Raw genomic sequence first — 11,553 nt, 5'->3', positions numbered from 1 at the left:
AGAAATGTTTTGTGCATCTTTGAGGTCTCCTTTCAGTTAAATATCTGCCTTCTTTAGCTGAGATGAAAGGTCTTGGTACTACAAGTACACTGTGCCCTCCGTTGTCTTAGTACCAGAATGAATGTATGATAGAAAAGAAAACCATTTGCATTTACTTAATCCATCAGGAAGATGGCACAGTTTGAAAGGAGTGTATATGAGTATAAGAAATTGAAAGAGCCATTCTGCTTTCTGGAGCTGAGGCACATGCATTTATTACTTTTTTAAAGGTTACTTTTAATGATGCTATGGGGAAGCACTTTCTGAAAGGGGTATTCTGAGTGCAGCACTGTTATTCATAACAAATTAGTCATACTGCATCATCAAAACAGAAAACAATGAAACTAAGGAGTCGGGGCTCTAATTTGCTCTCATGTGTGCTGGTGAGACTCCATGGGACTGATTTTCTGGCTGGGCTGAGCTGTATCAGAAAAGACAGTTGCAGCCTGGAGGCTGTTCCACACTGCTGAGGCTGAGGACCGCAGGTGGCCACCTCCATGCTCTCTTTCCCCTCCCATGGGATACGCAGCCAGTCCAGGAGGCTGTCTGTCTTCTCCCTTGGTGCTAGTGGGGTGGTATGAGGCACTGCTGGATGAGAAAGAGTCACTTTTCTTACCAAGATTAAGGAATTGCAGAAGCCTGTCGTTTTTCATGCCCCCTGAAAAGCAAGAAAGACATCAGAATGTTACGGTAGAATTTGTACAAAGATACCTTTCTGCTCTGTTCAAATAGTACAATGTTCTGTGTTCTGATTAAGCTTTGTGGTGTTAGCATTTGTAACATGCGTTCTTAATTAAAAAGAGCTGGAACAAATGTCCATTCTTGGTCTGGGGCTGTGCCGGAGATCACAGGTGGGTCTCTGTCACATAACAGAATGAGAACTCCAAAGACCGAATGCACATGCTTGGATTGGAACTGTGCTCTCAGTGAGGTTTCCAGCAACACAGTACAGTTGATAAATTGTGGCACCATTTTAGAGAAGCAAGATCAAAATCTGCCCTTGACATTTGAGCCTCCCTCCAGCTTAGACCAGAAGTTTTGATTCTGACAAACTCATATTTCATTCTGGGTCTGTTGTTAAAAAACCTTCCTCCCTGCTCTTTGCAGCATCATGCTTGTATATAAACTACATAGTAAAAAATCAAATAAGTAACCAAGCTAGTAGCAGTTAGCTGGTACATGAGCTACCAAGTATCATCATCATCTGAGCAGTTCTCCCCCTCCCCCTGCTTGCCTGCTTGTTGCAAAGTATTAAATCACTGTAAGAGCACTGCCCTAAAAAGAGCTCCCTAGGAAAGCAGCTGTAGTAAGCTGGGGTTGGCTTCATCTTTCTGTATTTGTAACTGTGGTGGATGGGGGTGAGACAGCTATGTGGGCAGGGAAGTAATTGGAAGTAATCACAAAACAGACTTACATAAGTGAAATGATGCATACAAGTAGTCTTTGGAGATTACAGATATTTGGGTTGGGAGAGGAGCTTTAAATGGAACTGACCTTGTAAAACATGCTCCCTTATGCTCAGGCTTATAATCATGGGTGGGCTGGATGATCTATTTTAAAAATGCCTGGCTCACATTAACCACACAGTTTTTATAGAGAGTTTTCAGGCACTTGTTTGAGTACTGATCTGGCTTGCAAGTGGTTAATGGAAACAAGCATGAATATTTTGTGTAGCACCTCAGACAGCACTCCCATGCAATGTTTTGACATAAGAAAACACTTTCTTTCAGGAAAATAATGTACTAATAATACAAGGGTTTCTACTAGGACAGTAGATTTTCAGTTGCTGATTTGGATTTATTTTTAGAAGGAAGAAGAATTAGAGAAAAAGATCTAATAAGCAGGGAGATTCTCCTAAGAAGAACTGGTCAAAATTAGTTCCTTTTATTATAGCACAGAATCTAATCAGCCCATCAATAATAAGCAAGCCATTTAGCTTGGTAAATTTGTGCAGGAAAGAAATGCTGCATCTTTTTGCATTTTGAGTGGAGGCAGAGCTGGGCTGGAAGGGGCAAAGCAGAATTTATAAAGAAGTTCAGGGCTGCGCTTTTCAGGCTCTGGCTGCAGCAGCCAGTGATTCACTTTAGTAAGGAAGAGCATGAGTAGAGGATATCTTCAATTTGTGGAGTTCTGATTACACGTACCTGATGTGAACTTTTACACAGCTCCACTTTGGGGCAGAATGAAAATTTTCTTAGGAAAAGCTTAGTTTCCTCTGTGACATGAAAAAAAAAAAAAAAAAAAAAAAAAAAAGTATTTTCTTTCCCTCTCTTTATAATTGCTCAACTAAAATTGAGAACATTGCTAGTTTTCTGCCAAAAATCAAGTTTCCTGTAAGGAAACTCTTTCTTATCCGTGTGTCCAATTTCTGACTGCCTTCATGTATACAACATTCATCACTTCAGTGTCTGAATGCAGCATCACACTTCCAGGAAACCAAACCAAATTCACATCTGACTCCAGTGACTCAGGAACTTACATCAGAGTAATGTACTAAAACATGCTCTTTGTATAAGAAATGGGAACTGTTAAAAGTGTTTTCAAAGAAGTTGCCTCTGATCTTTTGCTTCCTGCAACCTCGGACTCCCTTAAAATCCTTCACTGTGATTCAGTTTTGTTTTTTTTTTTTCCAGCCAATCTTCAATTGCTAACCTCTACACAGGCTTTCGAAGTGGATGCCGTCCAGAAATCCTATTACAATAAATTTACTGTATTAGAAAAATCTAGAGGAAATAAGATATGGCCTTATTATTAAGTCTGACTGTTCACTATTGCCAGTTTCTCATCTAGCCCTTTGCTTATTGTCATTTTATCCTGCACTTAATCTCATTTAAAAGTATAGGTGCTTTAGTGTGAGGACCTTCCATTTGCTTTCTTTCAAGTGCCTTCTGCATATATGACACCACATTTAAAGGAATTATTTCAGAAACAGTTCCTGCCATGTTATCTCTCTTTACTGTGCTTTCCATGTTTGTGATGTTAAGGACATAAATTTTTGTTACAAAAGCTTAATTAACAGTTGTGAGCCCAACTAGAACATATTTCTGTAACTTTCAGTTTCCTGTGTCATAAGCAGTGGGGCCAGATTTCCTGAACTTTCAGAGAGACTGACTATTGTAACAACCCCAGATCCTTTTCTTCCTTGCTGCTTTCCAGCCACTCTGCCCCAAGCCTGTAGCATTGCCTGCAATTGTTGTGACCAAAGTGCAGGACCCTGCACCTGGACTTGTTGAACCTCATCCCACTGGCCTCAGCCCAGAGATCCAGCCTGTCCAGATCCCTCTGAAAGGCCTTTCTACCCTCAGGCAGATCAACGTTTCCTCCCAACTCGGTGACATCTGCAAACTTACTGAGGGTGCTTCCAATGCCCTTGTCCAGGTCATCAATAAAGATATTAAAAGGACAGGCCCCAGTATCAACCTCTGGTATGCTCCATCCCTGGAGGCATCCAAAACCAGGCTGGATGTGGCTCTGGGCAGCCTGGTCTATTGGTTGATGCCCTTCCCACAGCATGGGATTGAAAATAAATGATGACTGAGGTCCTTTTCAACCCAGACCATTCTATGATTCTATGAAATGAACACCACTCATGATCGGTCTCCAGCTGCATTTAACTCCATTCACCATCACTCTGTGGGCCCAGCTCTCCAGCCAGTTCTTCAGCCAGCAAAGAGTGTATATGTGCAGATGGATCAGATATCACCAACTCTGAATTAAAAATGAGTTGTATGTGAGAGTGCATATCTCTAAAGAAGTCTTTCTGACCACTTATTTGAGCAAGCAGATCTGTCCTACTGAGGTAGATGACCACCCCAGGCTTGCAGGCTGACACTGCACCAGAAGATACCTGCCCCAGAGAAACAGCTCTTCCCATTTTTGCAGTGCTGGCTGGGAAACCAAGCAGTGCTGTGAGCTTTGAGTTCAGGCCTTGGGGCCTAAAAGCAGGGCTGCACCCAGTGAGCAGCATGGCTATTGCCCGGCAGTGGGACAACAGTGCCAGTGTGCTGGCCTTGGTTGTGCAGGCAGCCTGAGCCTTGCCTGTCATGCAACTCCAAGAGGGAAAAAGTGCATTCTTTACTGGCTGCTGGAATATAGAAAAAAATTACAACAACGAGTTTTTATGCTCTGTTACAAAGGTGTTACGCCTCCCTCCTTCATCTTTAAAACCGGTTTGCAAATCAGAATAGAGAGGGTTTTTTTCTACCCGCTGATGGCTGGTGAGGCAGTGATCCCTTCCCCATGCTGGATGCCGAGTCCCAGCAGTGCTGGCTGCTGCAGCACGTCGTGCCACCTAGTGGCGACAGCGACATCGTGCCTCATCCTGGCCAACCTCTTCCTGAGGAACAGCAGTAACCAGCGTGCTTGCAATTACCGAGCCGCAGTGCCTTATGTTACCGTTCCGTACCCTGTATGCTCAGGTAAGTTTGCCTCCAAACTGCACGTTAGCCCTCAGAAGACTGTAGATAATACCCCGTTGAAAGTAAATGCCGGAGGCAAGTGCTGACATTTGCAGCTTTGCCTGCCTACTGCAGGCAGCCCCTGCCTGGCTCTTGCAGCCAGAGGCTACGTGCTTGTAATAAAGCAGAATACAGAGGCATGCAGTTCTCCAGTGCCACTTCTGCAGCTCTCTACTTTTGACTAAGTCATAATATAGCTGTGAATGGTCCATATATTGCCTGGAAACCCTGGAAGGTACAGTTTGAAGAGAAATGTTTCTAAGTTTTATTTAACTGATTTTGTATTTCATGTTCATTTATGATTATTGTCTAAACTTTGCTCCGACTAGGTCTGCTTAACAACTGGCTGTCAGCAAACCTTCAGCAAATTCTAAATTGCATTTTTTCCATCTGTCTTTGCTCACTGACCCTGGCAGCAGAGTGCTTTTGAAGGTTTGTTATCTTTCTGTTGTGTGATTTTACCCAGAGAGTGAGAAAAAAGTATCTATCCACACTGTGTCATTGGAGTTACATCAGGAAAGAATCTGCATTTATTGACCAAAACACAACAGAAGAAACTGTTGACTTCCATCATTCTGCATTGAACAAGCCAGAGTACAGGCTACAGCTTTAACGAATAGACTGCAGTGGAAAATTTCTCATATTGTACATTCATGCACAGTTTAATGGATTCAGGCCAAGCCTGAAAAGAAAGTCAGCACTCAAATCTTCAGAGAAACTGCCGTGCCACAAAATCTGCATTGTCCCCACCCAGAGACTGCAGATTTGCCCTGCCTGGTGCCAGGCAGGAGCCATCCCACAACCCATGTGCTGCAGAAGCCAGGCCCTGGGGGGAGTGGGGGTGGGATGACAGGAGGACATGGTGTTGCTTCCACTCTGTTCTGGAAAATATTAGAGATGAGCTTTAAATTAAAACCCGGATCCCCTATGACTTATTCTGGCAGAAACTGCTGATAAAAGGTGTTGCTGGACCTAACCCTCACTCCATCACATCAACAGTTGTTCCTGCTCCCTATGGGATGTGCAGGCCCCGGCCTCCTCCTTACAGCAGGGCTTCTGCTGCAAGGATTAGCCAAGTGCCCAGGAAACAAACACCACTTTTGAGTCTGACATAATGCCAGTAAGGCTTTCAGGCATTTTCTCTGTACTTCTTAAATAATCCAATCCAAAACACAACAAAAAGTATGCCTGAGAGATGAGCTGCAGCTCTCAATGAATGTAAAAAATGGATTAGAAAAGTATCGTTTATTTTGTTTATTGAGGATTAAGCAATGTATAGACAGAAGAAACATGAGAAACATATCTTCTTTAAGCTGTCTTAATACCACGCTTTCAGTGTTGAGTACATGTCAAGAGTGAAGTAAGTAGACGTGGAAAGAGTAGGAGGAAAATCACTTGGAAGAGCTGCTGCATTACAGTTGTATTGTAAAGTCATAGAACAGATGCAGCATGTTATAACAGGAACTAATGTAACATCTCCAAGAGCAAATTGTTTATGTGAGGATGACTGTCTGGGAGGGAGATAAGGCTGTGAGCAGAAAAAGACACCAAACACATTGACATTCAAATAATTTTTTAAACTTGAAAAGTCATTGATTTCACAGAGACTGCCAGCAAGTCCTGTGTTTAAGGGAGAGATCCAAAATGCTGACAAAACCAAAATGCTCATTTTTGTGTAAGATGCAGCAGATGTGATAATAGGATCAAGTTGGATTGCCTTATTCGATCCTGTTGCTACTGCTCAATTAACATGTCCAAAGATTTTTGAAAACTTTTTGATATTATTTCTGCTAAGTCCAATTTCTGATAAAAGCAGGGCAGGTGAAGACTTTCCTCTTTCCTTTCTTTTTTTCTTCCTCAACACAAAGTAAGGTTTTTGAAAAATCTGAAGCTTTTGCATTGAAAAATTATGATTTTATCATCAGATGATTACACATGAAATATTTAACTTCCAATTATTTCCACACAGTATTGTATCTACCAGAGTATGTGGGAGGTAAATACCATCCTGGAGACTACGTGTGGACGGATAGATAGCTGTTTGACTACTATTCAGCCCCAAACACTAGGTGACTAGAGGATAAGAGGTTATTATACATAATTCTTTTTAGGCCTCTTAGCAGAGATGATGAATCAATGACGCTATGGCTAGATCTGGCAATGCAAAGCAGCTAATGTGGTCTGTGGAAAGAAGAGACACCTTCAGCAGACTGTGCCTCTGAGTTTGCTCCATTGATTTTACTGAGAGCTATGTAAGAGAAGGAAATTGCAGGACTTGCTTCCAGGTACTGTTATAGAAAGAAAAACCCTAATGAAATTATATTTGGACATGTTCTTCTGCAAGTCAAGTATTTTGAAAGGAATCCAAACTATCATATTTAGTGGCACGCATTTTCTCAGAAGTACTGAAAGCACCAGTGTGTCTGAAATCGAAAAGGCATGCAAGATTAAGTTGATTGAAACTGGACTTCTGGGCATCAAGACTGAGTAAACGTGATAAGGACCAGATTGCTGGTTGGGTGGCAATTTCCAGCAGTGAATGGGAGCTTTAGATTTTGCTACCAAAAAAATGCTATAAAGCACTCTGTTTGTTCAAACCAGTTGTCAACATGGCAAAGCCCACTGTGCTCATTTTGGGAAGGCCCTGAGAACATCCACCTCTAGGATGCCAAACTCTCAGGGCCTGGGGATGCTACCATCATGGATGAGGCGCTCCAGGAACACCCTCATCTTGAAGAAATAATTTCGTTAAGAAATTCAAGATGACATGTCACAGTGATGTCATGTCTGCCTCTGAAGGTACTTTAGGATTTCTGCCAAATGCAGTTTACACAGAACTCTATTAGAATGGTGTCCTGGGGGGCTCCAGGCAAGGCAGGAGGTAGAATACAGTTGCGCTGGTAAATACTCAATTTCTCTGTGCTCTCGTGTGTGCCAGGCAGAAGAGAGGCTGAGACAATTAAGAAAACTCATTTTTAGGGAGGACATACTGACAAGATTTGATTAGCGTGGTACTGTTATCACCTAGCAGTCCAGGACTGGGCAAGAGCACATGCTTGTGCTGCTGCTGAATTATCCAGAGTACACAACATGGTATTTATACTTTATATGGTCTGCAGGGAGCTGACAATACCTAATTGGACATAAAACCGGAGTGGTATGTGCAGAATATACTAAAACCAATACAAGCACAGATTTTTTTTTAGCGCCACTGAATCCCTTGCAGCACTTTGCACCTGCAGTGTTTTGTACCTGCTGTATTAAGTGCCCTAAAACATTCTTATGTGTTGCCTAACTTAATCCCAACTGAAATGCTGAGCTGCAGAAATGGAAAGCTTATGTAGAGTTCAAAAGCTCTTGACCTTGTGAACAACCCATCAACAACAGGCACACAGTAAACCAGATTCTTTTCAATAGCTAAATAAAGCTGAGACATTTACACGACCACCTGCGTGTACCTGGTGCAAACAAAGAGCTGTTCAGGTTTGTGCTAGCCCAGATCTACAAGATCCTTGCTACTTGCAGGTTTGAGTTGATTTTGGAAGGCAGCTAGAACTGGGCTTTTTCAGATGCCCTAGTCACTTTGTATGCTCTCTGATGGGACACAAGCTTATAAATCGGACTTTTACAGACTTTTAAAGCCAGGTACCACCATGGGCAGGGACAGTGGTGGCAGAGACAACTGCTAGCAGCAGTAGTGGTGGCCACGGCTAGCAACAGCAGCTATTAGTCTGGGCTGCAAAAACACAGTTAAAACTACTGGTACAATGTATTTCAAGCTATTAGTGCCATCTCTTTCCATATTTACATTATAAAAAACAGTTCTAAGAACATTTTACTCAGAACATTGTCTCTATTCATTATCATTGTTTTATAGATAACAGATAAGATGCAGATTTTAGCACACATGATGCCACTGGCAAATTGCACTGATAGATGGTTACTACCAAAGCAAGAACAATTTGTACAAGTTTCTTTGTCCTGGTGCTGCCAGATGAAAAATATTTGCCTCTGTGTTGATTTAGGTATACAAAATCAGAGTTTGAACACTTTCACACTGTCCTCTGAGGTGTTAGAATAGACTCATCAGTCCATTTCCTGAAGGACACCAGTGGGGTGTCTGGGGAGAGGCACAGTTGTACAGTTAGATTCCAAAAAGTAAAGGGCAATGTCCTCTGTACAGTTTGGTTAATTTCCACTCCCCTAATGAGCTTTCCTTTTTAAACTGTTACGTGGCTGTTGAAGTTAGTGCCGTGGAAGGGATTTTGTTATTAGTACTTGTACATAGTGCCAATAGTATGACAGCAGATTATTGTTACAGAGAGCATACAGAGCCAATGGAGAAATGACAAAATTTCATTATACAGAAAGTTCAGCAAGTCTTTTATAAAACTTTTTCTTAATATGTCAGATAGTTTTGGTCACCTAGCAGATGGCCCTCTGCAGTGACAGTTAGCCACTTCTTCTTCCCCTTTGAGACTGAATTGCATTACCTTGCCAACCCAGCTGAGTCCACCAAGCCCAGGCCTGAGAAACTCGAGGCCACGCTTGTGTTCCCATTGTTACGGGGCCGTTACCAGTGCATCAGGCCATCCAGGGATTACACACACACTGCCAACAGGAGTTACTCCCCGAGGGGTTGTCATAACACATTACTCATGCCAGCATTGCACAGTTTTGCTACTGTGGTGTGTAAATCTTAGGCGCTTTTAAAAACAGAAAGGAGATTATTACTGCATTATGAACAGTCACGTAGACTGGGAATGATTGAGTGTGTGCAGCCACAAAAATACAACAAAGCTTCCTATAGAAATAGAGATCACTTGTTTACAGCTGTAAGTTGGGTATACGCTTCTTCACTAGAGGATAAGCAGCTGTGGTTTTATTCTGCTCTCAGGCAAATGTTAGAACAAAATTAGATCAAAATGACACACGCCTTACTACTTTGCTCTTTCTTCTGAAGCAAGAAATGAAGTTAACCATTGTCACCCTTGCATCAGCAACACATTTGAGATTGTTCTGCTTCTGAGCCTCTATCCTTCTTAAAAATCTTGTGCTTTTATAATCAAAACAATCTCACAATTAGCAAATATCAAACCATGGCTACAAATCTCATGTTGTTCTCCCTTAAGAGAAGGGAGAATTTCAGAAAGCCCAAGGATGCTGATTTCGGAAGGGATCTGATCAGAGTTTCAGGATCACCCAGCGCTGACATGCAGGCTGGTAGCTCTTGGTTACAGAAGTGCTGCAGCATGTGCCTGGCCTCAAGTGGCTAAGAAATGAAGTTCTCAAAGGCAGCAGTCACTTTTGACAGTGATTTGTCCTAAGAAAGCTCACAGCGTACAAAAAAAAAAAAGTGGATGGTGGGCAGAGAGATGAACCTTCTGTCCACATTTTATATTTTTTTACTTCTTTTTCTGTTAGGATGGTGAAATATGTAGGCTTTTCAGCAATTCAGAATGAAATTGTATCCAACTGACAGGCCAGTTTAAGGTAACATCTGATGTATTTGCCAAGCCCAAGAACTATTACTGTGGCACAAAGCCAGGATATCTTCGAATCCAGATCCTTGTAAGCAAAAACTGTGCTGCCCTTTAACAACAGCTGGATCAGCTCTGTGAGTTGAAAATAGGATTGAAATGAGTAGTAAAGTTAGAGTAGTTTTGACACTACAGTTTCTAAATGAGTTGTAAAATAAGCTGGAACAAGTTTGCACTAGAAATATTTGCTATTAAGAGTAAAACTATGGGACTTGAGGCAGGCCAGCTGTGCTTTCCTTCTTTACTCATGTACCAGTAGGTGCCAGAGGCTACAGACACTGGAGGTAGAGAACACGTTTCACTGCTCTCATTTGATTCCCCGGGGCTGACACACAGAGTTGATGGGCTCCACAGCAAGCTGTGTCTAGCCACCCTTGGCTGGAGGGAGGATTTCTGACATACTGTATGTTGTGTTTTGGCAGGACAGACCATCAGTGCTAAAGCAAAAGAAAAGAAAAAGACTGATTACTGGTTACTGATTCTTTAAGGCGCTGCTTGTAGTATAGAGGTTTGCAAGGAGCATGAGCAACAGGTCATAAGGAGGCCTCCATTTACTTAGATGGAATAGAGAACTATTCACAGGCTAACGTTCAAGTGAAAGGTGCTCAGGGAAAATCTAATTCAATCATGCACTTGAAGTCAAAACTCAAGACTGCTGAGGCCAAGAGACCCAGAGAAGGTCAAAGATAAAGATCGTGACATGCTTGGGGGATAGTGAAGCAAATGGGCAAGCAATCAAATTGAAAATAAAAATACATGAGTCATAAATTATCTGTTTGAAATTGCACATAAAAAAAGAGAATTGTGTGATTTAGAATGTGAAAATACATCTGTTAATTCATTTGAAGAACAGCAATAACATCAAAATCTGGAATAAAAATCACTTAAGGCAAGATGAAATACTGATATTTGCTTCATAGGAAACAAAGGAGGACGATGGTCATCCTCCCACGTGTTGAGGAAATCTGAAGTGACTTGAATTGCACTGAAAACTATTTGAATGTGTTGTATGGAAACACTAGTTTTAATGCTATTTTTTTAACAATGGGATTCAACAAATAACAGAGACCAATTACCAAGGGATGTACATTTACATCAGTCCCAGCTCATCTATTTTCCAGAAACCTCTTCATAGGTTTTCAGACACAGTATTTTCCTTCTTTTCTGTGCCATAAGTTTGTGAGTATGTTGTGACTTTTTCTACACATGGATTCATTTCGACGATTGCATTATTTATTCAGCACACATGACAATATTCTTACCTGCTTAAGCATTTTAGCATTCTTACATTATATAACCTTAAACAGCTGTGAATTAATTAATGTATATGCACTGAATTCAAAGTAGCTAGTATGTGTCAGCATGGTAAGAAGCATCAGGTAAGGATCCCAGCTTCCTCACATCAGGTAGTGACAATTCTTAGCTGAAAGGAGGAGAGTTAAAATACAATTTAAGGCAATCAAAAAATAAGTGCATACAGAGGAATATGTATTCCACGGATTCAGGATAATTTATTT

Source organism: Centrocercus urophasianus, unplaced genomic scaffold, assembly GCF_019232065.1.
Source record: "Centrocercus urophasianus isolate 14NV4802_14NV808 unplaced genomic scaffold, USGS_Curo_1.0 seq_15, whole genome shotgun sequence".
NCBI classification, from domain to species: Eukaryota; Metazoa; Chordata; class Aves; order Galliformes; family Phasianidae; genus Centrocercus; species Centrocercus urophasianus.
The sequence above is the reverse complement of the archived record's forward strand: the minus strand, read 5'-3'. Positions refer to the sequence as shown.